Here is an 18680-nt window from a genome sequence, read left to right on the forward strand (position 1 = left end):
GAAATCCCGTGTGTCTCTCAATATTACTGCCATGTCATCCAATAGACACCCACTTTTTCACACACACAAACTCAGCATGTGAATTCATTTATTTAATTATCTACTTCATCATCCATCAAGCCAGAAGCCCCTAGATGGGGAACCCATCACCCACTGGCCGATGTGCACAATGAGTATAGTACAATGCCCTGCTTAAGGACAAAATACCATGCTATAGAGTCGCGAACTCACCAAGAATTTTTTTTACTTTAGAAGACACCTTTTTCGTTCTTCATGGTGTAGCTGAAATTATGCCATGGATAGCTGAACACACGAATTGACAGACAGACAGACAGACAGACAGACAGGCAGGCAGACAGACATGCAGCAACCCAGACAGAGATAGATAGATAGATAGATAGATAGATAGATAGATAGATAGATAGATAGATAGATAGAGAGAGAGATAGAGAGATAGATAGATAGATAGATAGAGAGATAGAGAGATAGAGAGATAGATAGATAGATAGATAGACACAGACAAATAGATAGATAGATAGATCTATTAGATAGATAGATAGATAGATAGATAGATAGATAGATAGATAGATAGATAGATAGATAGATAGATAGATAGATAGATAGATAGATAGATAGATAGATAGATAGATAGGTAGGTAGGTAGGTAGGTAGGTAGGTAGGTAGATAGGGTTTTTCTGTATAAAAGAGCCACTGCTCCGTCTGGTTCGATAAAATCCTTCCAAGAGGACAAGTTTGAATGTTTTATTGTAGCAAAAAGCACAGTTGCATAGCTAAGATGTTGCCTTGGGAGCTTTGTGATTGTAAAAGGAAAACTCAATTTTTACGCTTAAACAATAAGTATTAAGTACTGCAATCAAAGTTATTTCTTGGTTTAATCACATCTCTTAAACATTACAAATCTCCTTTTAGAGTGGGAGATATCTCGTTACAGCAGCATTGAATACAGGGAAGAAGTCTCTTGAGAAACAGAGCATGCGCCAAGCCATGGTAGCCAGCCCGCCGGCTAGATCCTGGTTTCACCATCAACATTAATGCAACATTAATTCTAGTAGTCCCAGATGTTGACTGTTTTTGTTAATTTGAAAACTTTTGCTAATATTGTTTCCAGACGACACTGCCGCTTTCTGTTTACACTAGAATGATAAATATCAGCATAAAGAACGAACCACAATTTTACGTGTTTGATTAGTAATTAACGGGCACCTCCAAACTAAAATGATTTTTCTACGACTTCTGGTTTAAGGTAGCACGCGCCTTAATTAAGGCTTTCACATTTTATCAATTCTATTCGGATCTACCACTTGTTGGGACTCATTTTAAAGCTCTTGGTGTAAAAAAAGTTTTCACCGTCTTAGATTTTCGAAAATCGAAAATTGTATTTTCCCCCATAGAGTTAACACCAGGATGGCGGCCATTTTGAATTTCATATCGGTAAATGTTAGGTAATTTTGTCTCTCTGGTACCAAAGTTTGTACGGTGACACCCTAATTTTTATTTTTGATTTGGTAAAAGAACGGTCGAGGTGCATACTACCTTAATTTGATGCATTCCGATAGAGTGCCCGTAAATCAGTCGACCTACAATGCTAGTATAAAATGACCGAGTATTGTAGTTATTATTTATTGATAAGGTATTATTGCATCTGGTAGCTGCTTCATCATTGAAATCATTTAGGCTCATTAAAACAATTAATCATAAAGCTGCGTGACCTGAAACTTTTAATGTATTGTCCGTAATATCTTTGTTCTGTTTGTAAATTAAAATGTCTCGTTCTTCTACCAAATATAATGTCAAAATGCGCAGTGACAAACTTTACAAGAGAGTTTGTGTAGAGTTTGTGTATGATGTCTTGTGGTGTTGTTGACAATGAACTCCAACCCGGACCGCGATTGTTTTGTTAACAAAGCGAATTGTGTACTCGGTGCATTTTCTTAGCGAGGCCAATACTTTATGAAAGACATACTTTATGAAGATTATAATTTCATCAAAAGTTACAACTGCTCAATGTCCCTTTTAACTATAATTTGATAGTCCGTTCGAAACTACATTTTACCACAGTTTTTTTTTTAATTTCGGCGCCTACTTCCAACGTGCAATCATCATCATTACGGTATCGATCTAATTCATGACATGGATGAATTAATTTGTGTCGAGGGACATGACATTCAAGTTGAAAGATGATTTTCTATTCCCCGTACTGGGATGAAATGGCAACGGACTCACTGATCAAACAAATTAAACCTCTCCGAAAAGTTTAAATAACCGTTAATCTTGGGAATTAAGTGATATACGTTTGGCGTTATACCTTTTGGTTGTACTCGCATTTTGATCGTTGTCAATGATGTAGTAGGTACAGGTGACTATGACGATTTGGGCACAGCCGAGAAATTCAACACATAGCGTGTGAATAATCGTCGTATAGGGAGTTTAAAAGGCTGAGAGACATCTAGGAACATTTGACTGGAGAATATGAGCGTCCTACATGAAAGTCAAGTACTGTGCACAGGGTATAAGGAAGTAAACACGTGTAACATGTTTTGCGAAGCATTGGAAATTTAGTGTTTCAGGCGGCTAATCACTAACCACTGAAAGGAGATGGGAACTTTGTTCTACGAATTTAAACAAGCCCTTTCCGTATTGTGTGATATTGCGCTGATCCGGTGGAAATGACGTCAGTTTTCTTTCTTTTTTTAATATGCAAAAATAAATATTTGTCCCCATTTTTGTTACGAACGACGGAAATAAAGCCAGTTAGTGTTACAAACGTTAATAAATAAAAAGTCACACTAATTCATGGATCAGACTACAACAAGGGCAACAACAGCTACGTAATGCAACAACAAAATTTGACCGAATTTCAAGCAGTAGTGTCCGGTGGCGCACGAGTGCAGCTATGCTTAAAAGCAAACCTGAAATCGCTATCAGCGCTATTAAAATATAGGATTAATGTCTGTTAATCAACCCTTTTCGTTTGATCTTTGTGTAGGCGACGATGCACATTTCTCAAACTAAAGGACACTTCTCCGATTTTCTCGTCTCGCACTAAGGCTATTTCACACTAATTTAGCACCCAGATAAACCTAATTTTTAATAGCGTATTTCGTACATCAGTCGTGGAAGGGGGACAACCACACAAAAACTATTTATGCCGTAGCTAGCATTATCGATTGCCTTGGAATGTATTTTTGTACAAAAAAAGGGAAGAGCTCGAGGAATGAGTGATTAGATTTTGTTTTCGAAAATTTGAAGAAATTAGAGAATTATTAGTCATTTATTCAAAAGCTGTAATATTTCGCAATATTTCGACATATTTATGTTTATTGTTTAATATGAAGTTGAATCTGTAATTACGAAATCCTAAACTTTAAGTAGTTCTATTTATTTAAACTTTGAAGAAATAACATTAATTACATGAAGTTTTGGGAATAAAATACCCTTTACAGCTACGTATACCCTAGTCTTTGATCACCTGACCCGGACCCCCCTCCAAACCTTTAAGTTTGGTGTCATTTTATAAAACGGGTTGTTGAAAAGTCTTCATAACCCCAGTTTCGTTATGAGTTACGTCAGAGATTCAATATCGCAATTTCCTTTTCCACATCAAGCAAACATGCCAAATCACGTGACAATCCATCATAAGCGGTAACGGAAATTTAAAATCGAATGTTCCGGTGATAATAACATGTACATGTACCATGGACCGAGACAATGGAATAATAAATCATAACACGCTTACGTCGAAATTAACCAGATCAGTGATATAATTGTCGAGCTGTTCAGCAAATGATTCCTTGATCATGGACAGTGGTTTAATGTTCCCGACGAAACAGTGTTAGGCCTACTTTCCCAACAACACGAAAAGATAAGTCAGTGCACAGTCCCTGGAGGAACCGGGGGGGTCATGTGGTGATGCGTAGTTATACAATCATGAAAAGGCTGAACGAATAATCACAGGGCTTCCGGTAAGTCAACTTGGGCTACCTTTACAGTTGGTAGTCCAGTGACAATAGCTGGTAGCCCATGCATATTTTAAGTCAGGGATATCTTTTTTTTCGTGAACTAGACAAGAAAAGCAACCAGATTCTGCATGCCCGTGAAGTGAATTTTCTAGTCATTTGATATGAATACTTGCACAACTTAAATACCCACGGATATAATAATAATAATAATAATATTTTATTGCTTGCTTGTAAATATAGGATTTAGGCTACATCACACTTGTGGCAATAAAAGTGTGATAAAAAATAAGTTAGGCCTATTTTCTTCAATAAAGATAAAGTATTAGGCCTACAGTATAATAATAGCAGCTAATAATAAATATAACTAGGTATTTCTTTGTTTTTATAAAGTTAAAATATAATCTGCAAGTTGTTCATGAAAAGATATATGATATATGTATAATAAAAGATATATGTAGCCTACAGGAATGGACGATAGTGATAGGCCTACTCCCTGTCAAATGCAATGTAGGCTAAATACGTTTTCATTGGCCATCATTTCCTGTGCCTGTCATGTGCTGCGCAAATGGGCCACTTTTTCGCGGAAAAGCAATAGAGCCTAAACATAAGTCGACTTTTCATCTATAAATAAAACTTAAGCTCACACGGATAGGCCTACTATGGGAATGTCCTCATTGCTTATTCTTTTCGGAAACCTTTCACATGATAGGCCTAAATGGTACCTTTGCCTGAAGTCGAGAAATCCTTCAGTTACGTTGAGTGGATGTTTTCAACTTCGAAGGCACAACCCCGTAAGAAATATATATTTAGGCGCGCTCCCCGTCCCATAGGGCAATAACCTTAGCTCAGGCCTGACCCTGGCTAGTGAGAGGCGACTCGGAAATCGCATTGGAGGACGGCAGCACAGCGCAGCGCTTGCCTGCAAAGAAAACGATAGAGGCAGTTCCCGAGATAAGGAGACAGGGCGTTTTCATTGGTCGCAATGATAACGCCCAGGTCTAAAGCGTTGCAGAGCGCATGCGCAGATTGTCGCCATGCTGCCTTGCGTTTTGAGAGGACCACAGTGGATAGAGGGACTGTGAGAGGACGTACATGTAGGCCCACGCTCCCTGCGTTTGATTGATTCTTCAGGAATCCTGCCGAATCACGGTATGTTACAATTTTTCAGTGTACGAAGTGTTACCCAAGCAGCTGCACGTCATGAAATCGAAAAACTGTATACGATCTTTAACAGTGGACCGCAAGTGTAATGTAAGCTAGCAAAACCCACAGGTATAAAGTGGAGTTGCCGTGTACGCATAGAGACACACGTACGGTCCCCACATTTGTGGAGGGACCGTGATAGAGAAACTACTACACGGCAACTCCACGTACCTGAGGTATAACCAGGGTCCCTCCTCAAATGCCATGGGACCTAGCTATAACGTTGTGCTACATCGATTCTCAGAGTGCTGTTCTGCGCGGTAGGGAGAGAGGCGGTAACATTTGATAATTTTTAACATAATGATGGGGTTGAGTGGGTGTCGGACAGTGAAAATTGTCCGTAAACGACAAGAAGTCAACACTGCTGAACAGACTGTGTTGATATTTGATACAGATGTTTAGACCATGTTCAAGGTTCTGATTCCTCAAAATGGGGCACACAGTCCATGTAGCCGACAATGAGATGCAAATGATATGCGGTCAAGGTCTCCTCGACTAACTTTCAGCTACTTGCTCACTTTCTACTATTTTTAGCTATTATAGACTATAGTCTATAGAAGCTATTGGATGGGTATCCGTCCGGCGTCCGGCGTCAGTCTGTATGTATGTATGTATGTATGTATGTATGTCCGTTTGTGAGGCGTCCGTCCACTCAAATATCTTGAGAACCGCAGTACTTACTGATTTGATATTTGTTGTGTAGATGAAAAATATGATTTAGAGAAACTATTTTTTTTAATTTTTGATATTGTTGAAAATAGGCAAATTAATGCCAAAAAAGGTGTTTTTGGTAAAAAATCTTCTTCTTCATAACCGCTGGTCAGACAGCTTTGTTATTTGGTATACAGGTCCCTAGGGATAACCCAACTTAGATTTGTTCAAATTGTGATGAAATATGCAAATGTGTATTTTTAAGAATTTTTTGTCATTTTTGGTCAAAATTTGACTTACATCGTATGTAATTCTTGTACTGTATAAACCCTATCAATTCACCCGGAAAAAATAATTAATATGATTTTAAATAATTGAATTAATTAGGAAATCATCAAAGCCAAAATAATGTTAGTGTGGAATTATCAGAAAGTTCAACATTTTTGACAGTTCATAGTGAAATGCTTACCATCTTGGAGGATTAAAACATGTAAAGGCAACTTTCCTGAATCCCAACTTTGATATATTCTGAACCACCATTTATGTTATCTAAAAGAAATTGCTCACAATGATTTGTCATGATAGGATGGTCAAATAAATAAAGATAGAGAAAGTTCTAATTTCCATTTATGGTTGACTTGGTAAGGATAAAATAAGATTACTTTTTGAGGAAAAAATAGAGTGGTCAATTAAAAGAGTGGTCAAAGTGATAGGGTTTTTATGGTAAAGCTGGGCTGTAAGATTCCTCATGTGCTATTTATAGCAATTATGCAATCTGTGTAAACAGTGCAATGAAAGTGTAACATGATTCCCTATATAGCTTTTGATGACCTTGAACTTCTTGAGTTTCAAACATTTGTCTCTTCAGTGTGCTTTCTCTGAGTACGTCGAGTCTCAACTTATTCAACAGAACTTACAATGTTAATTTGAAAGTTAAAATGTGCTTGGTTAATAGGATGAAGATAACCAGCTCAAGATTCTTTATAACCTGACAGATATGCTGTTTTTTCATGACGTAAATCTTGATTTAAGCAAGTCTTGTTTACTTTAATTAGAATGTAATGAACTCTCGTTTATTGCTATTATAGACTAATATAGTCTGATGAAATACGCAAATCTGTATTTTTACGGAATTTTTTCCATTTTTGGTCAGGCCATCCTGAAATGAGCTATCAAAGATATCCTTCTTCATCAATACATGTGTCACAAAAGGTTATTCTCTACATAACACAGCAGAGCTCTGTCAACTGTTGAATCGCTTGTTTTTTCAAAACCGCTGGTCAGACAGCTTTAATATTTGGTTTACATGTCCCTAGGATGACCTTAGTGAGATAATTTCATACAGTCAGGAAATACTTAATTTTGTATCCATGTCTATAGTAGCTTCAGGGACTTTGGCCCTATTTTTATAGTATTTTATACAAAGGCACAGACTTATTCTACCTTCAACTTAAAACTGATATTGATTTTGTAGCTCACTCTTTACTATTTTTCATAGTTTTTGGTAGCCGGTAACAGACACTTCGTGTTCGTGTCGGCTACATGGACAAAATGGTGCCAAACGAATCAGCGGTTAGATAGATATGAGAAATTGTTGACCCTCTTTTTCAACTAATTTATTTTAGGGGCCTTGCATATGTGTATTTTGGAAGGTACACCAATACTGCACTTTGGACTGTTTTATGAGTTATGGAACAGAAATGTGTGTACTGTTAGATGAATGCTAGAAACATGGGCATCAAAAGCGATAAAAAATAACATATTTCATATTTTAGTTTCTCACATTTGAGACTACCCTAGGCATTTGTTATATTATCTCATATCTGCTCACTTCAGTCTTGAGTAAACATCCTTGAGTCAATATACAGACTTTGACATTCACATTCTAGAGATTAGCCTGGTTCCCTGGAAACAGGTCCAAGATCACCATTCTGATAACAATGGGTTTGGGTAAAACCATTGTGGTGAAAGGGTTAAGTATCCAGGACATCACATGTTACACTCTTTACTCCTACACAATGAAGTTTCAAGTTTTAGGTTAGTTATCAAGCTAGCACCAGCATCTCTACTGAGCATCTGTCAGTGTGTTCTCAAAGGGACATAGTGATGATTTATCCGTTCATATCCATTTAGTTGAACTTGTCTAGGAAATGTATTACACAAATTTCAGCATATGTTGCCTTTGGAATGTGCCATCTGTCAGACCAGAGTGACCAATGCTGAACCCCTGTGTGCTTTCAAATTCTGATTAAGTTTTCTGATTAACGTCAATTATGTGCTTCCGAGTGTTCTGTTTGGAGTTTGCTTCAATATATTCTTACTTCAAACACTCTATTGAACTTATCTAGAATATATATGACTGGAATGTACACATAGGTTGGCTTCGGAGACAGATTTTATTGTTTATGAGAGAATGGGCATTATAGTTGCAAAAGCCATGCCCCTGTCTCCTTTCAAAATTAGAGTGTTCTGTTTGGAGTTTGCTTCAATATATTCTTACTTCAAACACTCTATTGAACTTATCTAGAATATATATGACTGGAATGTACACAAAGGTTGGCTTCGGAGACGGATTTTATTGTTTTTGAGAGAATGGGCATTATAGTTGCAAAAGCCATGCCCCTGTCTCCTTTCAAATTAGAGTGTTGGTTTTGGATTTTCTTATATATATTCTTACTTCAAACACTCTGTTGAACTTATCTAGAATATATATGACTGGAATGTACACAAAGGTTGGCTTCGGAGACTGATTTTATTGTTTATGAGAGAATGGGCATTATAGTTGCAAAAGCCATGCCCCTGTCTCTTTTCAAATTAAGTGTTCTTTTTGGAGTTTATTCAATATATTCTTACTGCAAACACTCTATTGAACTTATCTAGAATATATATATGACTGGAATGTACACAAAGGTTGGCTTGTGAGACAGATTTTATTGTTTATGAGAGAATGGGCATTATAGTTGCAAAAGCCATGCCCCTGTCTCCTTTCAAATTAGAGTGTTGTTCTTGGAGTTTATTCAATATATTCTTACTTCAAACACTCTATTGAACTTATCTAGAATATATATGACTGGAATGTACACAAAGGTTGGCTTCGGAGACGGATTTTATTGTTTATGAGAGAATGGGCATTATAGTTGCAAAAGCCATGCCCCTGTCTCTTTTCAAATTAGAGTGTTGTTTTTGGAGTTTATTCAATATATTCTTACTTCAAACACTCTATTGAACTTATCTAGAATATATATGACTGGAATGTACACAAAGGTTGGCTTCGGAGACGGATTTTATTGTTTTTGAGAGAATGGGCATTATAGTTGCAAAAGCCATGCCCCTGTCTCCTTTCAAATTAGAGTGTTGGTTTTGGAGTTTATTCAATATATTCTTACTTCAAACACTCTATTGAACTTATCTAGAATATATATGACTGGAATGTACACAAAGGTTGGCTTCGGAGACGGATTTTATTGTTTATGAGAGAATGGGCATTATAGTTGCAAAAGCCATGCCCCTGTCTCTTTTCAAATTAAAGTGTTCTTTTTGGAGTTTATTCAATATATTCTTACTTCAAACACTCTATTGAACTTATCTAGAATATATATGACTGGAATGTACACAAAGGTTGGCTTCGGAGACGGATTTTATTGTTTTTGAGAGAATGGGCATTATAGTTGCAAAAGCCATGCCCCTGTCTCCCTTGAAAATAGAGTGTTCTGTTTGGAGTTTGCTTCAATATATTCTTACTTCAAACAATAAACCAAGACAACTTCACAAAAGGACTGTAGGTGTGTACCCAAAATTAAGCATGCTTTGGTCAAAAATGAAACTGTTCTATCTTGTCATATAATTGTGGTATGCTTTTGTGTACATGATAAAGACTTAATTATAAAATAAATATTGGCATCCGCAAATCAGGAAATTGATGAAGAAATGCATTTACCTGTATGTATGTACAGTTACAACAAACATTTCGGGATCCAAATTACATAGTACCAAGCATGGCGTTTAAAGCAATGGCACCCAGTCCAAAGGTCAAAGGTGAGAGCCTATCATTTGTACCACACTAAAGTATTTGGTAATGTTAATTGAGTATGTAAACTTCAGTCTGTAAAAGTTTTGCACTTTTTCTATCACAGTCTGTTTTCAGGATGGGAAGTATGCATTACTACAAGTGACAAGAAAACTGTACGTAGTATGGAGGAGCAATCCATGAACAACATACTGTGAGTGTTTCATACTGTATTTAATATCATAGAAATATGTTCGCTTTCTGATGTTTATTGTACAGTATTTTAAAATTTTTCACAAGGAATTTATTTTCACATGTATTTGCTGACTACATGCAAAATAACGGAAAATAAATTTTTCACTTTAGCTTCATTGGACTGGAGGGACTGTTATGTTCTTGTGTAAGAGGGCATTGTGTATATTTTCTAATAGCATGACCTTATGTTACACCGGAGAACACCACATTAACCTGTCAAAACCATTTAGCAAAATGCCTAGTGAGACAGGGAGTCATTTGGCCAGATAACAAATAAATTGGCGATCAACTTTACTGGTTGGGTACAGCAATTGCAAACACTAAAATCAGTGGGTAATCTCAATCGGTGTCAATTGTGAATTATTCTTCATTCAGTTCAGTTTATTTTTCTAAGATATACCATGAGAGAAATGGTTTGTACCACTGTGCGATGTTTACGCAGCCTGTAGTATCAGTATCAATTTTATGGCCAGAGTTGGGCTTCCTGCTGACTTTTGTATTACAATCGCTGTACCAGACCACTGAAGTTGACCGCCAATTTACTTGTTATCTGGCCAAATGACTCTCTGTTTTACAAGGCATTTTGCTAAATGGCTTGACAGGTTAATGTGGCGTTTTTGTCCAAAAAACACTGAGAATAGATTGTGAAGTTCAAATGTTGAAAAACTCATAAGTTGTGCCATGGCCATTCAAATGCCTCTGAAATGGCTCTGGTCCAATAATCGCAATCATACCAATCCATAATCCAATGACACTAGGTCTGAATTCGTAAGACAATAGTTGTAAACGTTGACACAAAACAGCACAGAACAGACAGTAAATAGACGGTACACAAACAAGGTCATAAATGGATAAACACGGGCACAAAAGTTATGAATGGATGCTCACAATTGCTTCTGAAACGTTTCAAATGTGAGACAGTTCAGCCGGCCAGACCTGAGCCTGTGTAGGTATTAACTCTATCTGCAACTCATTGTGTGGACGGACTGACCCGCTTCAGAGCCGTTTTAAACGCCCATACGCAACAGCTAAATGTAACGTATAACAAACAACAACCAACATTCAATTTCTTTCGTCACGGCTGCCGAACAGAGCACTACATTCCATGACAATAATTGGTTTGACGATCAGTTTGCTTATCTCAGTCTGGGCAGATGAAAGTATACAGAGAATGCTGGGTGGAACCTGTAGAGACAGCCTTGTTTACAAAAAAAATTGCTGAAAGGGCTGTACAAAAAGATTTAAACAGGATAGCTTATCAGTTCCAGAGCAAGATAAAATCACTGAAAGTGAATTACAAAAAAGTTGTTGACAGCAACAGGCAGTATGAAAGTATGACAGCACTCACGTTAGCCATCTTGTTACAATGCTGTATGCTTGGCCATATACACCTTTTGAACTCGAGAGAGAGCATTAAGGTTCCAAGACAAGAAATTGACCTCGTTAATCTAACAATTCTCTGATAGTTAATAAGCTCAGAACCCCCTTAAATTATACATTTTCTGAAGGCCAAGATATAGGGTAAGATTTTGGTAACCACAGTGTCACCATTGTTTACATAACTATCATATGGCAGGTAATTTGCATAACCTTTCAAAAATCGGTTTTACCCATGTTTTGTCTCAATACTTAAAAATATCTGACTCAAACTTGCTGGAATGCAAGCTGTCACAACGCTCTTCCAAATTGTGTCTCAGATTTTTTATATCTTACTTAGTTTTTAGTTGAGCACAATTTAAAGATATCAACCAGGGTTAAATTCACTGCTCTGTAAGTTTTCCTGGCGTAAAAATTGTTTAAAAAGGTTTAAAAAAATTTTCTGTCATCTCAGGATGGTGAAAAGGCAAATGTTTGATCTTTGTGACAATGTTGCATATTTAGATATAGTAAAAGGCGACTGTGATTTTGCTTTCTTGAAAGTTGAATAATTACACTGACTCAGATCAGGGAATAGAACTAAAGTCACATACAATATCAACTGAAGATTGTGGCTCATTCTATGTAGTACATGTCACAAGTTGTAAACAGTCACTTACAACCACTGGTTAATGACAATGAACTCATTGTTAATGTATCTGAGTAAAGTAAGAGTGAATGCTGAGTAGCATCACACAAATATGCTCTGGCAGGCAAGAATGTGTTAAGTCAGAGTTAGCAAAGTCGAAACAAATGTGTACCCTAGTAACATGACCAACACAAGAAAGAGCTGCAGTCCCTGAACATTTTTCTCACATTTCGAAACAGGTTGTGTGTGGTTCTCATGCATCTTAAACTGTGGTTTTACAACTTATCTGGACACCAAACTTGCTAATTACCCAGCAACTTCGCTGATGATATAGAAACTAAGGTGTCCGGATAAGTCGTAAAACCATGTAAAAATGTGCGGCTTTGATGTAATGATTGATTGATATTTTTCACCAATCCTCAAACGAACACATTAATGATACATCCTGTAAATTTTCTGATTTTTTACAGATTTGTTCCACAGTACATGACGGAAATCCTATATAAAGAAGCCATTACATTTCTTGTATCAAAAAATAAAAGAATCTCATTGAAAGATGCAGACATGCTCTGCCGACAGACAGAAAAATTAAGTGCCTTAAAATAAATAACAAAGTATGGTTTCTCTGTCAGGAGTCTGGTGATGCAGATTAAGAACATTACTACTATCCTCATGGTATGCTTTATAGGGTCACTTGTCAGTTTTGGTCAAGAAAATGTGTTCTCAAAATTACTTGTCTGATAGCTTTGTAATTTGTTACAAAAGTCCGATGCAAAAGCTCCCAAACTGCTGACCTACCATCTTAGTATTTGGTGTACAGGTAGACCCAGGGTTTAGATGTTCTGTTGTTTAAATGAACATGTCAGTGTCAAAAATATGCAAATGAGGTTAGAAAAAGGGGAAATCTTGCAAATGTTCAGGAGTAGTGGTATTACACTGAAATTCGACCTTCCTGCAACACTCTGTCGGTTGAGACGTTGTTTTTATTGATAAGAGTAGCAGACTTTATTGGGGCGAACACAGCAGGGATGTAATTAAATCTGTGTTTATTTATATCAAAGCAGGCATCCAGTCTCAATGAGATAATAGCGGGAAGATCATTCCGCAACTGACACCGAGTAAGGCAACTTCAAGAAATCCTAAGAGTTTGCAACTCTGCCGTTGAGTTGATGTGAAATAAAAACAAAGTTTCTGTGTAGAACCAAAATAATCACTTCACATAATGATGCATACATTCATGCTTGCATAAAACTACTTTATATGTGAACAAATCAATGCTGTGGGGATATTTTGTCTTGTGATACTTAAACATTTCATTGCCGTGGTACTTGTAAATAGCCAGTCGCGGCAAAATAATCAGACGTGTCGTTTGGGGTAATCATCCGAACCGCATTGTACACTGCCACTGCTATATTGTCGTGTAATAGTTCACGGTAATAGTCTTTTTTAAGAAGTGACTTCATCTTATTGAAGCAATTTTACTGGGTTGAAATCTGGTGAGTAGGTTGGTAAAAATACAATTTCGACACCGATATCGTCTAATAAATTCCTAACATGATCACCTGGTCATGGTGATGTATTGGGGCGTTGTCTACCACAACAGTGTCTCCTGGGTTTAAAGCGGCCTCACCATCATCTGTAAACGCCGTCGTAGCTTCAGTGAAGTATCTAATGAATTCATTGCCATTAGATGGCCCATCGATCACAAAGCATTATTTTACGCCATCAAGTCCCACAGAAGATTCACCGTGTTGTTTGCCCCGGTCAAATAACGCCCAATTTCATAGGTCTTCACTCCTCGCTGTGAGTGGCCGTACACACGTTGTCCTGTTTGTATTTTCACCCCACTTTCATCCATAAACTTCACTCTTGCCGGATTCTTGGTAGCCAAATAGTCTAAATATGCTTGCGTGTAATCCATATTTGTTTCGGTAAAACGATGCTGATTGATGATCGACATTCGCTTATATGTCCAGGGCCCACCGGTTAGTTCGGTGCGAACTGCTCTGCCAATTGTACTGACGCTGACTGAGTTAACTGAGCCATATTGCAGGAGTTGCTCCGTAATTTCTTTGTAGGTAATGGAGGGTCGTTCTCTTTTCAACACCTCGATGAATTCTAAGTCCGGATCGGTGAGTTTGTTTCGAGTCTGTCCACCAGGAGTACCGGGTACGATTTCGCCAGTTTCACAAAAGCGCTTCCAAATGCGGCTTACTGTTGATTTGTTCACTTGAATCTTTCTGCGACTTTCCTCATACTACCAGAGGGAAAATAACCAGTCATATTATTTGCACCAAGTGACAGCATCTCCGTTCTGATCATATATCTCAAGTCATTTGATAGTGGTTTTCCACGGCAAAATGAACGTCCAGTCTGAGACACCTCCTTACTTGTGCGCTATAGATGACAAACCGTCGCAGGGAAGTGGCCAAAGTGAGCGCGGGAAATTTTGCTCCCTACACCGCTCACGCTGAGCTAGTTTGGAACATACCATATACCCTAAAAAGGGTCATGAACAAACCAGTCGAGACTTGGGAAAGATTCACGATAGGAAGGGGTGTGTATATAATTGGTGACGAGGAAGGTCAAGTTCAAGCAAAAAGCATGACAAAATCCGCCAATTGTGCAATATGATTTATTCACCACATCGTTTCTTGCTCCAAAGTCATTACGACGCGGAAACTTTCGTTTACTGAATGTACACCTTGACCCACCCATCTATGAAATGTAGCTAGTCGTTCCAAATCTTCACACCTTGTCAAATTGAAAAGTTACATATGTTACACTGTCAGTGAACATTGGCACACGCGTCTACCGGACAAAATTGTGATAATCTTTGGCCATGGAATCAAAGTCTCCAAGTAAGCCCAATATCTCAACGCTTGAGAACTTTCTAGTTTCCATTAGCCCAGCTCTGCTCAAATATCGGTCGGATTTGAAGAACTTGACTTCACTTCCACGACTTCGCTGAAGTTTTTCAGAGAATGTGACTTTTCGAAGTTCAGAAACCGTGTCAGCGAGACTCACAAACGGATGATTATGTATGGCGTTGATAATCTACCGACTCCTCTATCGAAGAATCGCACTGACCAGAAAAGGAGTCCTGACACTGTCGTCGGTTCGAGTCGTGGACGAATTTCTAAAAGACTCTTCCGAACCCGATCTCCCCGACAAAGAGAAAGACGACCAAGTAGACACCGCGAACCACGAGAGACGCATCTCATGTACGTGCAATGGCGGAATCGGACACGGATGACGACTCCGAGTGGGGAAATTATACTTGGCAATCGCCGAGCGAGCTCATGATGGAAGCAATACAAGGTGAAATTTCCGAAATGGAACTGGAACTCAGTGAAGCTACTAGGAAATATGACAGTTTGAACAATCGTTACAGACAAACTGATCAACGCAGAGAAGCGGGCCAAAAGAAATGCACCAACTGTCATCTATACGGATCACATGATAAGCGGAAGTGCCCATTTCGTACTTGTGTTACCGTTGAACAGTGCGGTTCACTTGGCGACCATCCCATGGAAAGGAAAGAAATTACATCAGCAAATGAAATAGTCTGCAAACTGAAAACTGACCTAAAGAAAAAGAAATCTGCGCTTGAGTTAAAGAAAACTGTTTACGAAGCAACGGCGACAACGTTTTACTCGCGCGTGTACAGTACCTTACTGAATTCTAACAAGAGAAAATATTTGATGCGCACGTCGTCAGGAATCATGCCGAGGACCGCTATGATCAAGGAAGACTGTGCAATTCTTGAGAAACATTATAAAGGCAAAGTCCCGGAAAACATTGCGCAGGCTGGAAAAACGTTCCAAACTGTTATTGACAATTTTAATAGTAAACACAATCGTGCAGATAAATATCGCCCAGGCTCACGATTGCCAGACCCTATCCAAGAAATGTTGAAACAAAGGAAAGTCCAAATGTCACCGGGACGATCCCACGATCGTGATGTGACAGCGATGGGGCGCGAAGCACCGGGTCAGACGAATGAAAATCGCCGTGTCTGTTCTCCACCCAAGGTCAAGGAAGCCTCAAACAATGTTCATCGCGCAGACAATCTCCATGTATCAACAAGCAGTTCGACAGTCTCTGGCATATCTGGTACTGTACCAGCTGACATATCGCCAGTCCCGACCCAGTTTTACAGTCCATACGCACAGTATTCTTATGGAATGGGATACCCCTACCAACTCTATCCATATCCATGGAATGCTGATCATACACTGACAGCTCCGACTACGCAGTTCAGTCCAATGTATACGCCATACGGATATAGCTACGTGCCAGCAGACGGGCATATGCATGGAGGGATTATATCTCTGTATCTTATCCCACGGCAACATCGACGTCGGCAAGCGATGTTCCCGCGACAGTACAGCCACCACTTCGAATCGAGTCGCCCCTTGAAAACTGTGCACCGTCCCCAGACTCAGACGAGTAGTACGCATTTATTGAGTGCTGCATCATTGACATTGACATTGTAATTTCTCAGAGCGCCCTAGTACATTTTCTATAAGCAAAAGGCCTGAACTCTCGGCTATTAGGCTACACCTTTGTACAATCAACCCAGTTCTGACTCTTTAAACTTTGCGACATGGTAGAGTACGAAATTCAGTATGCATGAACTGAACTTTGTTGCTTTTAGATTGTTTTGGATTTTTTTGGTTACCTTTGCTAATATCTTTGTCGTTAGTATGGTTCGATACAAATTACCTTACCTTTTGTACGTTTTGTTCAAGTTGGCAAGTGTTATGTGCGGTAGATCTGCATCAAAAGAAAATGTGACTTCCGCCTTCAGTGAGTTATTAAACTATGATGAATGACACACAAACTTTGTCGTTTTTATTCAATATATTATAAAGCACACAGAGAGTCGGCAGCGGAATTCTGACGATTTATCTCTCAAGTATAAAACTGACGATTTCTTGAAGTTGTCTTGCTCGGTGTCAGTTACGGAATGATCTTCCCGCTATTGTATCTCATTGAGACTGGATGCCTGCTTTGATATAAACAAACACAGATTTAATTACATCCCTGCTGTGTTCACCCCAATAAAGTCTGCTACTCTTATCAATAAAAAAACGTCTCAACCGACAGAGTGTTGCAGGAAGGTCGAATTTCAGTGTAACTTAACCAGCTTACACATCTCAGTCAGAGCTTCTATAACCTTTAACCTATTTGTATCCAGTGTACTTATTATGTGTAGGAGTGGTGGCAGTGACTTAAACAGCCTACTCCACTGACCTCAAGTCATTTCCTGTCATTGTTCATGAACTGATACATATTGACAGACCTGCTGAAACCATGAAGGACTGTGTTGAAAGATTCCTCTGCTAAGCCTGTTCCTAAAGTTGACCTCCAGTACCTACAGTTTCAGACTTATTTACTTTTGTCATTACTGTTTTTCTTGTTAAAATATATCTTGATGGACCAAATATGAGCACACTGTCATTGACGGTATTTTTATACGATATGATCAGATGAATGTGTAATAATTGATGAACCTTAAGTTTACATGATTGGCCAGCTAATCGAAAGTTAAGACTTTTTTTTATAGCCCGAAAGTCAAATGCAGTGTATTCATTATGTTTTAAATGTCATGTTTTAAATGGCATTATTTATAAAACAATCTTCCATGTGTTAATCTCTGGCCTGATATTTTGTATGAAAGCAGTCAATGTCATGAGCGTCAGTCACATGACCCACATTGGGAGTTCTTCAACTCTTAAAAGTCAGAGCTATCTCTGTCACTACCCATAGGCAGTAGAAATATTAACTTTGAAAATGTGAACAATACCATTGTTAAGTTAATCAAGTGCGTTCCTATTCTACTGCATGTTAAGCTTGCAAACACAACCTGTGAACGTGTATAGATTTGCATCTACAAATGACTTTCATTCTGGACTCCAGTTTAATTATCACCTATATTTTAAAATATACAGGCTTTGTTAACAAACTGAATGTTGTGTGTTTGAACATGACAGCAAGAAACAGTATTTGATATATTGTATGAATATATTTTTAAAAAATGACATCAGTTGCAGCTCGGTGTCCTGTTACGAGGTCTACTTGTTGTTTTGTTTTTGAAAATTCAATGGCATCATGAGATTGGAGATTGTTTTAAATAAAAAGTCATGAAATGAGATGCAATGGTTTTATATTGTGTTTACTTTTTACTTACATTAGAGTGTGAAGAGGATGTAAAAATGTTCTTGTTATTTAATTACTTATGTACCAAACTATACAAAACGTATGTAAAAAAGTACTTTAAGTAGCCCCTCCCCTAGACTCAGAGTAAACCCTTCATGTCCCCATTCCAGCTCTTCTGAACTGAAATTTTCAGATTCCCCTCCCCTGAATGCATGCCTCTAGCCTCGATCCCTGCAGTATTCATGAATATAACCAAAAGCATGTTGAAATGCATAGTATTTAGCTCACCAACAAAACATGTATATGTATAACATGCAATCTTATTTTTAAAAATTTAAGTCTGAATAGTGGGTGTGAAGGTTGTAGACTTAATACTATCTGAAACTCATTGGATACTCTGTAAGCAGTGACATGC

General features: G+C 38.1%; 1 long non-coding RNA gene across 1 annotated transcript; it reads left to right on the forward strand.

The window, feature by feature from the left end:
- The first annotated feature begins 4996 nt into the window (after nucleotides 1-4996).
- On the forward strand, nucleotides 4997-13188 carry LOC139144138 (uncharacterized). Its single transcript, XR_011554756.1, has 3 exons — nucleotides 4997-5129; nucleotides 9968-10054; nucleotides 12571-13188. It is a non-coding gene; the product is annotated as an uncharacterized lncRNA (long non-coding RNA).
- The last annotated feature ends 5492 nt before the right edge of the window (nucleotides 13189-18680 follow it).

Source organism: Ptychodera flava, chromosome 11 (genome assembly GCF_041260155.1).
Source record: "Ptychodera flava strain L36383 chromosome 11, AS_Pfla_20210202, whole genome shotgun sequence".
NCBI classification, from domain to species: domain Eukaryota; kingdom Metazoa; phylum Hemichordata; class Enteropneusta; family Ptychoderidae; genus Ptychodera; species Ptychodera flava.